The following is a 9,514-nucleotide window of genomic DNA, read 5'->3' as shown; positions in this document are numbered from 1 at the left end:
TCACATTTTACATGTGAGGAGGAAATTGAAGGAAAAGAATGGAAAATGAAGAAAATAGATGCCTCATTAATAAAAGGGCTTATGAAACTTAGTTGGCAAGACTTGTTCAGTTCAGTTTTGGAGCTCTCTCATTATTTTCTCTCTCTCTCATAATCTTGGTTACTTAGAGTTTTCTTGGAGCAGTCTTGGAGAGTGTGGCATACTTGGATTCTTGGAGCAAAAAGGCAAGGAAGAGAAGAAAAGTGAAAGAAGGCATCAACACCAGTAGCTACATCAGATTCTCTTGCAGGTATCGAGTTGCATGTATGATTTCTTCACTAGTTCTGGCATGCATGGAACATGCATGTGGTTTCTTGGTTATGATCTGTCATTGGCATGGAGAATGGCTATGATTGACAATGGATTGCCTAGCCTTGCCATTTCCTAGATAGCCATGGTGATTGTGGGTTTACTTTCATTGCTTTGTTTTGATTGGTTCTCATTTTTCCATAGCTTGGGTTGAGTTACTAGTCTTGGAAGCCCTGGTTGAACAAACGCTCTAGAAGCCCTGTAACAACTTGGGTTGAGTTACTAGACCTAGAAGCCCTGGTTGGACAAACGCTCTGGAAGCCCTTAGTGGGTTGTGTTACTAGTCCTAGAAGCCTTGGTTGGACAAACGCTATAGAAGCCTCGTATAAGTTGTGGGTTGAGTTACTAGTTCTTGAAGCCTTGGTTGGATAAATGCTTGGGAAGCCTTGGAAGGCTTGGATGGAGACCAATCTAATGATGGTTTTTTGTGAGGTCCGACCATGAGGTGGAATTACTGTTTGATGGGTTGAGGTGGGTCGCCTTTGGAATCCCTGGATGAGTTTTGATTGATGTGTTCTATGAGATCCCACATTCATGCTTGGAATATGACACGGGGACGATTGGCTAAAAGGAGACTTGGCTCAGCCAATCTATGGTCAGGTGGAACGTGGTAGTCCCATCTTCGGTTGGTTCATTGCATTTATTAATAAAAAAAATTCATTCCCTTGATTTTCATGTGCAAATGCACTAATGTATATATGGATTTTGATGGCTAATATATTTATTGTATTTATGTTCCTATTATGTTGTTTGTATGCACATTTACTCAGGAGGTTGTTACAGAGTGGTATCAGAGCATGGTTCAAACACTTGCATTGGATGGGCTCTATCATAGGTAAAATGAAGAGCAAAGGTTAAATTTTAGACCTTTCTGTCATATCTGTTATAACTTTTCTTATGTGGAATATTAGAAGTCGAAAATTTGTCCATACTAAAGGTAAATCCCATTGATAATGTGGTAAACATTTCAGATATTGGTTCACAATAATTTAGGAATTGTGATCTAAGGAAGATGACCTTCCTGAATGCACCTTTAAATAGGTCATGTTGAAATTTCTGCAATAACTTGTCTTCTGTAGGCTATCAGAAGTTGAAAAATTGTCTAAATTGAGGGGAAATACCAATGATTTTGTGGTAGAAATTTCAGATATTGGGTCACAATATTTTAGGAGATATGAGCAGAGGGAGTTGAGCCTTCTGAATGCTCCTAAAATCTGGTCTCAAACAGGTCACGCTGACATTTTTGTTATAACTTTTATTATGGGCACTCACAGGAGCTGAAATTTTTTCCACAATGAGAGGAAATCCCACTTATATTGTGATAAAAATTTTAGAAATTTATTCGCTACATTTTAGGAGATATGACCATTGTAAGTCGAGCTTTCTGGATACTCCTAGAATTGTGCACCAAATAGGATTGTGTTGGTATTTTTGTTATAACTTTTCATATATGAAATCTCAGAAGTTGAAACTTGAACAATAGTGTGGGATAATTCCAGTGATCATATGATTCAATTTCCATAACTTGTACTACTACAGTTTAGGATATATGCATTGAATCATTCGCTATATTAGTTTGCATGCAAAGTGTTTGATGAAATGCTTAAATGGTTCAATGATTAATTGCATACAAATTTTTTGATAGAATGCTCCAATGAGTATGTTGTTTGTGATTGGGGATAATATTGATGTGTAATAGTATTTCTATAGTGGATATATTCTTACTTGTATGAAAATAGTTTTCTATATTAGTTTGCATGTAAAGTGTTTGAATAAATGCTTACATGCAAATGTAATAGTATAGTAGTTGTTTTTAGAAAATGTAAAAGTATCGTAATTGTCTGAAGAAAATGACATTTTCTTCTTGGATGAGATAGTATTTTAGTATGATAATATGGATGTAGCTGATCTATTCCTATTTGCATGCAAATAATTTGAAGAGTTGCATGTAGGGAATTTGAAAGGTTGCATGCAAGGAATTTGAAAAGTTGCATGTAAGGAAATGGAAAAGTGGCATGTTTTTATTTATGATGTTATGAGTGGAATAAGTGCAATATTTTTGACTTAATCTCATACAAATGTATGAGAAATAAAAATCAATTTATTTTCAAGTATGGTTAGATTTAATAGAGATTTGGAGATCTCATTTCCATAATTGGACATTGGAGATCAGACCATTATAGTAGCTTCCTCCTTCTACCTTAGTGTGGACCATGGATAGTAAGGGGGTATGCTTATAGGTTGTTAGTATTGGTGAATATTGATTTCAAATTAATAGACATGATGCCTTGATTTTTAGAACATGTGACTGATTATGTATGGATTATATGTCACTTACATGTTGATTACATGATACCTACTTACATCTGTGTATGTTAGGTTACATTTTTGAATATTTTGATTACATGCATCAGTCTTGTAGGTTGATACAAGAACTGATCGATCATGTTCGACTACATACAGTATGCATATTGGTAGTTGGTTTGGAATTGCTTATGCTTGTTTTTGGTTGCATGTGGCAATGTGTACAATGGAGTAATGGTTTTTTTCATGCATAAGGTCATGGTTTGTTTAGTTGATACGGTCATGCATTGAATCGATCGATCATGTTTGACTACATATGGTATGCGTATTGGTAGTTGGTTTGGAATTTCTTATGCATGTTTTTGGTTGCATGTGGCAATGTGTACAATGGAGTAATGGTTGTTGTCATGCATAAAGTCATGGTTTGTGTAGTTGATATGGTCATGCATTGAAGACTGGACTCTAGCTAGAATGATGTGTCTATGGTTTGGTACTCATTTGTTATATGTCTATATACAGTTGTTATGCATGTATGGTCTTGGTTATAGTATGCATGAATAGTAGGTCAAACATGCCTTGTGAAGTTATTGTATGCAATTTAGGTCATCATGATGTTATTGGTTGTCATGATGCTAATGAGCTACTTGATATAGAGCAAGGGATGTAGATCATCATAATGAGGTTGCAACATTAGACTTTGGGATAAGAGCAAATCGACATACATGTAGTGTATGTTTAGCATGCAAGTATGTAAGTTACGGATTATTATATGCATTAGGGTTATATACATTAGGTTTATGAACATGTATTTGATGTTATGGTTGCATTCATGATAGATGTTAGATGATTAGTGTGGTTATATGCACATGTGTCAAATAGTCAAGAATGATACTAACCTGTAGTTGTATGCATGGCTATTGTTGTTTTATATTAGATAACCGGATGATTATCTTGTATGTTGTTCATGAGTATCATATATAGCTTATTGTTGTTATATGCCATTAACTTGATGATTAGGGTCATTTCATTGAGATACTGATGTTATAATTTGGATTGGTCATATCCGTGATGGTTATGTTCATTTCCTTGAATATCTTGATGGTATATGTATTCTGTTAACCTGGTTTGACCTATGCAGATGGTTATGGTTGTGATATTCAGGTATGAACCGACATATTTGTGAGATGGTGTCATACTAATATAGATTGAATTTGCATGTGTATGATTTTATGATGTGAATATGTAAGTTAGATATTGTTATGGATATCATGATCTTATGAGTGCTTGAGCTGATGTGTTGTAAAGTTATATCGTGCTAACTAGATTGATTGTGCAACAAGATCACCTCCCATGACATACATTAAGGTATCAATTATTTATGTCATATATTTCGTGCTTAACTATTGATTATGTCATCTAGTTTATTTATTTAACATGGTATGAATATTTGATGAGTTTCATAATATGAGTATATGTTCAAATGATCTTGTTTTGAGATGATTGTACTAAAATATGTGTTGAGAAAATTGATATGTACTTGAATGTAGTTGATAGTTGTAGGATTATGTCTAATGACTACGGATTATGACATGATTGTTTGTAAAAGTTGATTTCAAATTGATAAATATGATTGTCTTGATATTTGGAACATGTGATTGACATGTGTGAGCATGATGCAGGGAGTTGCATGGCAAGAGAGGTTGCCATGAAATCTTGAAGAAGGATCGAGTTGAGCTTTCCCTAGGAACCATGGGGATTGAGTCATGGTGTTTTTTGTTAGTCTTGTGCTTTTGGTATTTTGTGATTTTATTGCACTTGATTTGCAGATTTTTTTATGTCTAGAGTATGGCCATACCACCTTGTTTGTGGAGTCGTGTTGTTATTGGTTTTCATGGTTTTCCTCTTGGTTTTTTCTTGTCTTGTCTTTTATTTTTTTTATTCTTGGGAATTGGTTGGGAAGGAGGAAAGTTAATGGATCTTGGGGAGAGATTTGTGGTACCCAAAAGGTAATGTAAGATTCAAATGAAGCTCACTGCATGAGTAAGCACAACGAAAGGTAAGGCTATGATAGTCTGTTGGACTGGCTGGGTCCATTGTAGTAAATGGATGGTAGCAGTATAGTCATGAGAAAGGTAACATGAAAAGGTAAAGTAAATGGATTTGAGGTTTCATATTATTTGGCTATGTTAGGAATTGTTGCTCTTAATGCCTGTGCATAAATAAGGAAGTTCTCTTAACCTAGACCTTATGTTATCTGGTAATTATTTTATGATCATGATTATGTTGAAGTTTATATATGTATACATGTATGTACGTATGTATGTCATTTTCTGACAGGATCATGATTGTTTTATGGTAATGTTTATATATGCATGTATGTATCCATGTATCTATGTTACTATCTAACAGGGTTGTTAGGGATTAGTCTTGTGGAGTAATGATTGCTTATGCAGGGGAACGACATGAAGAGGTTCCTGGTCTTACAAGGAACCAATTGGGAAGAGTAGTCACAACAAATATATGAGGTCAATATCATGTGGATATGATTTGGTATTATATACTTGTATTATGCCTATGTTTATGTTATGAAAGGTAATGTTGAACGATACATCAATAAAGTGAAAGCAGTGTAGTCTGTGGCATGCTAGGAGAAGCATGGATGAGATACTGGAAGCAAGGTTTCCTGCTAAGGACAATGTGGTTTTGGATGTGTGGTACTATTGTTGAGCATAGTTGTATATGTTGTACATGTTTCATCTAGGATGTGTGCAAGTGTTGTGTATACATGGCATGTGTACATGTTATTTATGCAATGTTATGTACAAGATGGTACAAATAGGGTTGTGCAAATATTTCATATGGGGTGTTGTATACATATTGTACTGTATTCATTATGTATATGCAGTGTTGTGTGCATATGGTGCTATGTACATGTTGGATATGCAGTGTTGTGTACAGATGATGCTATGTACATGTTGGATATGCATTACTATGTACAAGTGGTGTTGCATGCATGGGGTACATTGGTACTATGTACATATGGTGTGGTGTGCATGATTGTACAAGTGGTGTCATGTGCGTGTGGTGCTCTGTACACATTGTACAAGTGGCGTTGTGTGCATGTGGTGCTATGTACATATCATGCATATCGTGTTGTGTACATGTGGTGTCGCATACATGTCGTGTGTGTGGTACTGTGTACATGTGGTATTGTGTACGCATTGTATAGTGGTGTAGTGTACATGTGACATTGTGTACATGTTGTGCAGGTGGTGCCATGTACATGTGATGCTGTGCACACATTGCGCAAGTGGTGCGATGTACCGGTGGTACTATGTACATGTTTTATATATGGTACTGGTGCACGTGTGGTATTGTGTGCATGTCATACTTGATATGTTGAGGGCATGGGGTATTATGTATGCCAGTCACGTAGTCATGGTATTGCAGCGTGTGTACTCGTTGTGTTGTACTCTGTATAGGTACATGTATTGGGTGGTATTTCACATCGAGTATAGATGGATGTGTTGTATTTTATACACTGGGTGTAAGTGTATGTGTTGTATGTCAGGTGTAGATGCATGTATTTCATGGTGTGGTTGCATGTGTGTGATGCACACTATGTGTATGTGCACTTAGTAGAGGAGAAGGCACTAGGTGTTTTCTAGGTGCGGCAACCGATCCGGTGTCCATACAAAAGAACCAAGGTAGAAGTAAGGATTGACGAAGGATAGGTATCGTTATTGTATTTCAGTTTTATTATGCATGTGATTTATGATTCTAGTATATGATGATTATATGTGTTTTATGATTTTGGTTCATAATGGTTACATATAATTTATGATTCTGATGGCTATGTTTTGAGATAACCTAATGTGATATCTTTATACATGTTTATTTGGTTAAATATGCTAGTTTGACTTGTTATGACAGGAAGTGAACAAGATTGCAAATATACCTTATTGACGAGCTACCAATGAGGTATGATGTGAATTTATTTCAATTTATTTTAACTCTAATGGAAGTTATGTTCTTGGTACAAGAAGCATGAACATGCCCAGTTGGGTTGTTGAAATCGACTACAAGAATTAGCAGCAATAATAAAAAAAATTAAAAATGCAGTAGTATGCTGGTAGAGAACTTCAAAAGCAGGGCCATTGTGGGACACTGGTACCCAATACTGTCCATTGATTTCCATGAGCATGTTATGTACAGTATGATGGTTTTAAGGCATGGATATGCCTTGGCTGTTGTATCTTCCGATGCAAGGAAGCCTTGCCAAGGGATGGACTTCACAGGATGGGGGTGCCAGCATAACTTGGAAGGTGAGTCACTGCATGGAATGGGTGACCAGATTCCCAAGGGACTGTGTAGCAGAGAAGGGTAGGTCACGGATGGATTTTTTTTGGTCATTAGCATTGTCAAATGGAATCATATGCACATTGGGAGTGCTCCTTGGAACAATGAGCTGGTAACTGTTCATTGAGAGGACAAGTGGCACAGGATTATAGCGTTGGACATTGGATGCAGATTTGACTTTGTTGTGGATTATGGACTTCCTGGGAAGGAGGTGAATCTTGGTATTACTCTGAGGGTGGAGGTGTGAGCCTCTAGATTTTCTTGTTGATTGATACGGGCATCATATCGTTTATTTTTTTGGTTAAGAAAATGTGTATATGTGTATATCATTGTAAATATTGTAGTGAGTTGTGTTATAAAGCTCCAATATGTAGTATAGTTTTTATATGGTCATGTTTTCATGATGTTTTTCTTTTGAGCAAGTCTTTCATTATAAATATTGCAATGAGCTGTGTTATAAAGCTCCATGGGTAGTATGTTTTGTTTTCAGAATTCATGTTGGTTATAGGTGTCATTGAACACCAAGGACGGTGTTCCCCAAGGGGGAGGAATCTGTAAGTCCCCTGGTGAAAATTCCATGTAATAAATGTTAAAAAAAATAACCACGGATGACTGGGACACATATTCCAAGCTGAATGTTGGGAAAGACATCCTAGGGGGTGTTCATTTGGTTGTTTATGTCTAAGGAAATTGGCAAAGGCAATGGCTAAGGCATTAAAGAGGCAAAATGGTATTTTGGCACATCTATTTATGAAAATAATGTAGATTAGAATAAAAGGAAGGTGAAAGGTCACATTTTGCATGTGAGGAGGAAATTGAAGGAAAATAATGGAAAATGAAGAAAATAGAGGCCTCATTAATAAAAAGGCTTATGAAACTTAGTGGGCAAGACTTGTTCAGTTCAGTTTTGGAGCTCTATCATTATTTTCTCTCTCTCTCTCATAATCTTGGTTACTTAGAGTTTTCTTGGAGCACTCTTGGAGGGTGTGGCATACTTGGATTCTTAGAGCAACAAGGCAAAGGAAGAGCAAGAAAGTGCAAGAAGGCATCGCCATCAGCAGCTACATCATATTTTATCGCAGGTACCGAGTTGCATGTATGATTTCTTCACTAGTTTTGGCATGCATGGCACATGCATGTGGTTTCTTGGTTATGATCTGTCGTTGGGATGGAGGATTGCCTAGGCTTGCCATTTCCTAGATATCCATGGTGATTGTCGATTTACTTTCATTGCTTTGTTTTGGTTGGTTCTCATTTTTCCATAGCTTGGGTTGAGTTACTAGTCCTGGAAGCCCTAGTTGAACAAACGCTCTGGAAGCCCTGTAACAACTTGGGTTGAGTTACTAGTCTTGGAAGCCCTAGTTGGACAAACACTCTAGAAGCCCTGGTTAGACAAACACTCTAGAAGCCCTTGGTGGGTTGAGTTACTAGTCCTGGAAGCCTTGGCTGGACAAATGCTCTGGAAGCCCTGTATAAGCTATGGTTGAGTTACTAGTTCTGGAAGCCTTGGTTGGACAAACACTCAGGCAGCTCTGGAAGGCTTGGATGGAGACCAATCTGATGATGGTTTTTCATGATGTTCGACCGTGAGGTGGAATCACTGTTTGATGGGTTGAGGTGGGTGGCCTCTGGAAGCCCTTGATGAGTTTTGATTGATGTGTTCCATGAGATCTCGCATTCATGCTTGGAATATGGCACAGGGGTGATTGGCTGAAGAGAGACTTGGCTCAACTAATCTGTGGTCGGGTGGAACGTGGTAGTCCCTTCTTCGGTTGGTTCATTGCATTTATTAATGAAAAAATTCATTCCCTTCATTTTCATGTTCAAATGTACTAATGTATATATAGATTTTGATGGCTGATATGTTTATTATATTTTTGTTCCTATTATGTTGTTTATATGCACATTTACCCTGGAGGTTCTTACAAAAATCTTGATAACTTGTACCTTGCTATAACCTGTGCCTAAGCTCCCTATACCTTTCATCATGTCATTCTTCCTGTAAGATCTGATCCTCTAAATCTGTCCCATACGATCTCACAGTTGCAACGTGGTTCATTTTCACTCTCCTACTGAGTGATTTTACAACCCTATTCTCCTTACCCTTAATGTATCTGATCTCGAAGTCAAACTCAATGATCGTGGCCAACCACCTAGTCTTCCTGACATTTAGGTTCGGTTGGTCGAACAAATATCTCAACCCACTTGGATCAGTCATCAATACAAACATGCTGCCAAGAAGATAATTCCTCCACATATTCAAGGCATGAATAATAGATACCAACTCAAGATCATGTGTAACATAATTCTACTCATGCTCATTCAATTTCCTGGACCCATAAGACACCACCTATCCCTCCTACATCAAGATTCCACCAGGGCCTCTCTTGCAAGCATCTATACACACCATGAACTTATAACAACATTATAATTTGAAACATAAAATACCATTTCAATAGTGGTAATTCAAAAGTGATCATTGCCATAGATGTGAATCATTATA

Source organism: Pinus tabuliformis, chromosome 8 (assembly GCF_031772625.1).
Source record: "Pinus tabuliformis cultivar Carrire ecotype Pingquan chromosome 8, CPIR1, whole genome shotgun sequence".
Lineage (NCBI taxonomy): Eukaryota > Viridiplantae > Streptophyta > Pinopsida > Pinales > Pinaceae > Pinus > Pinus tabuliformis.
Note: the sequence above shows the minus strand (reverse complement) of the source record.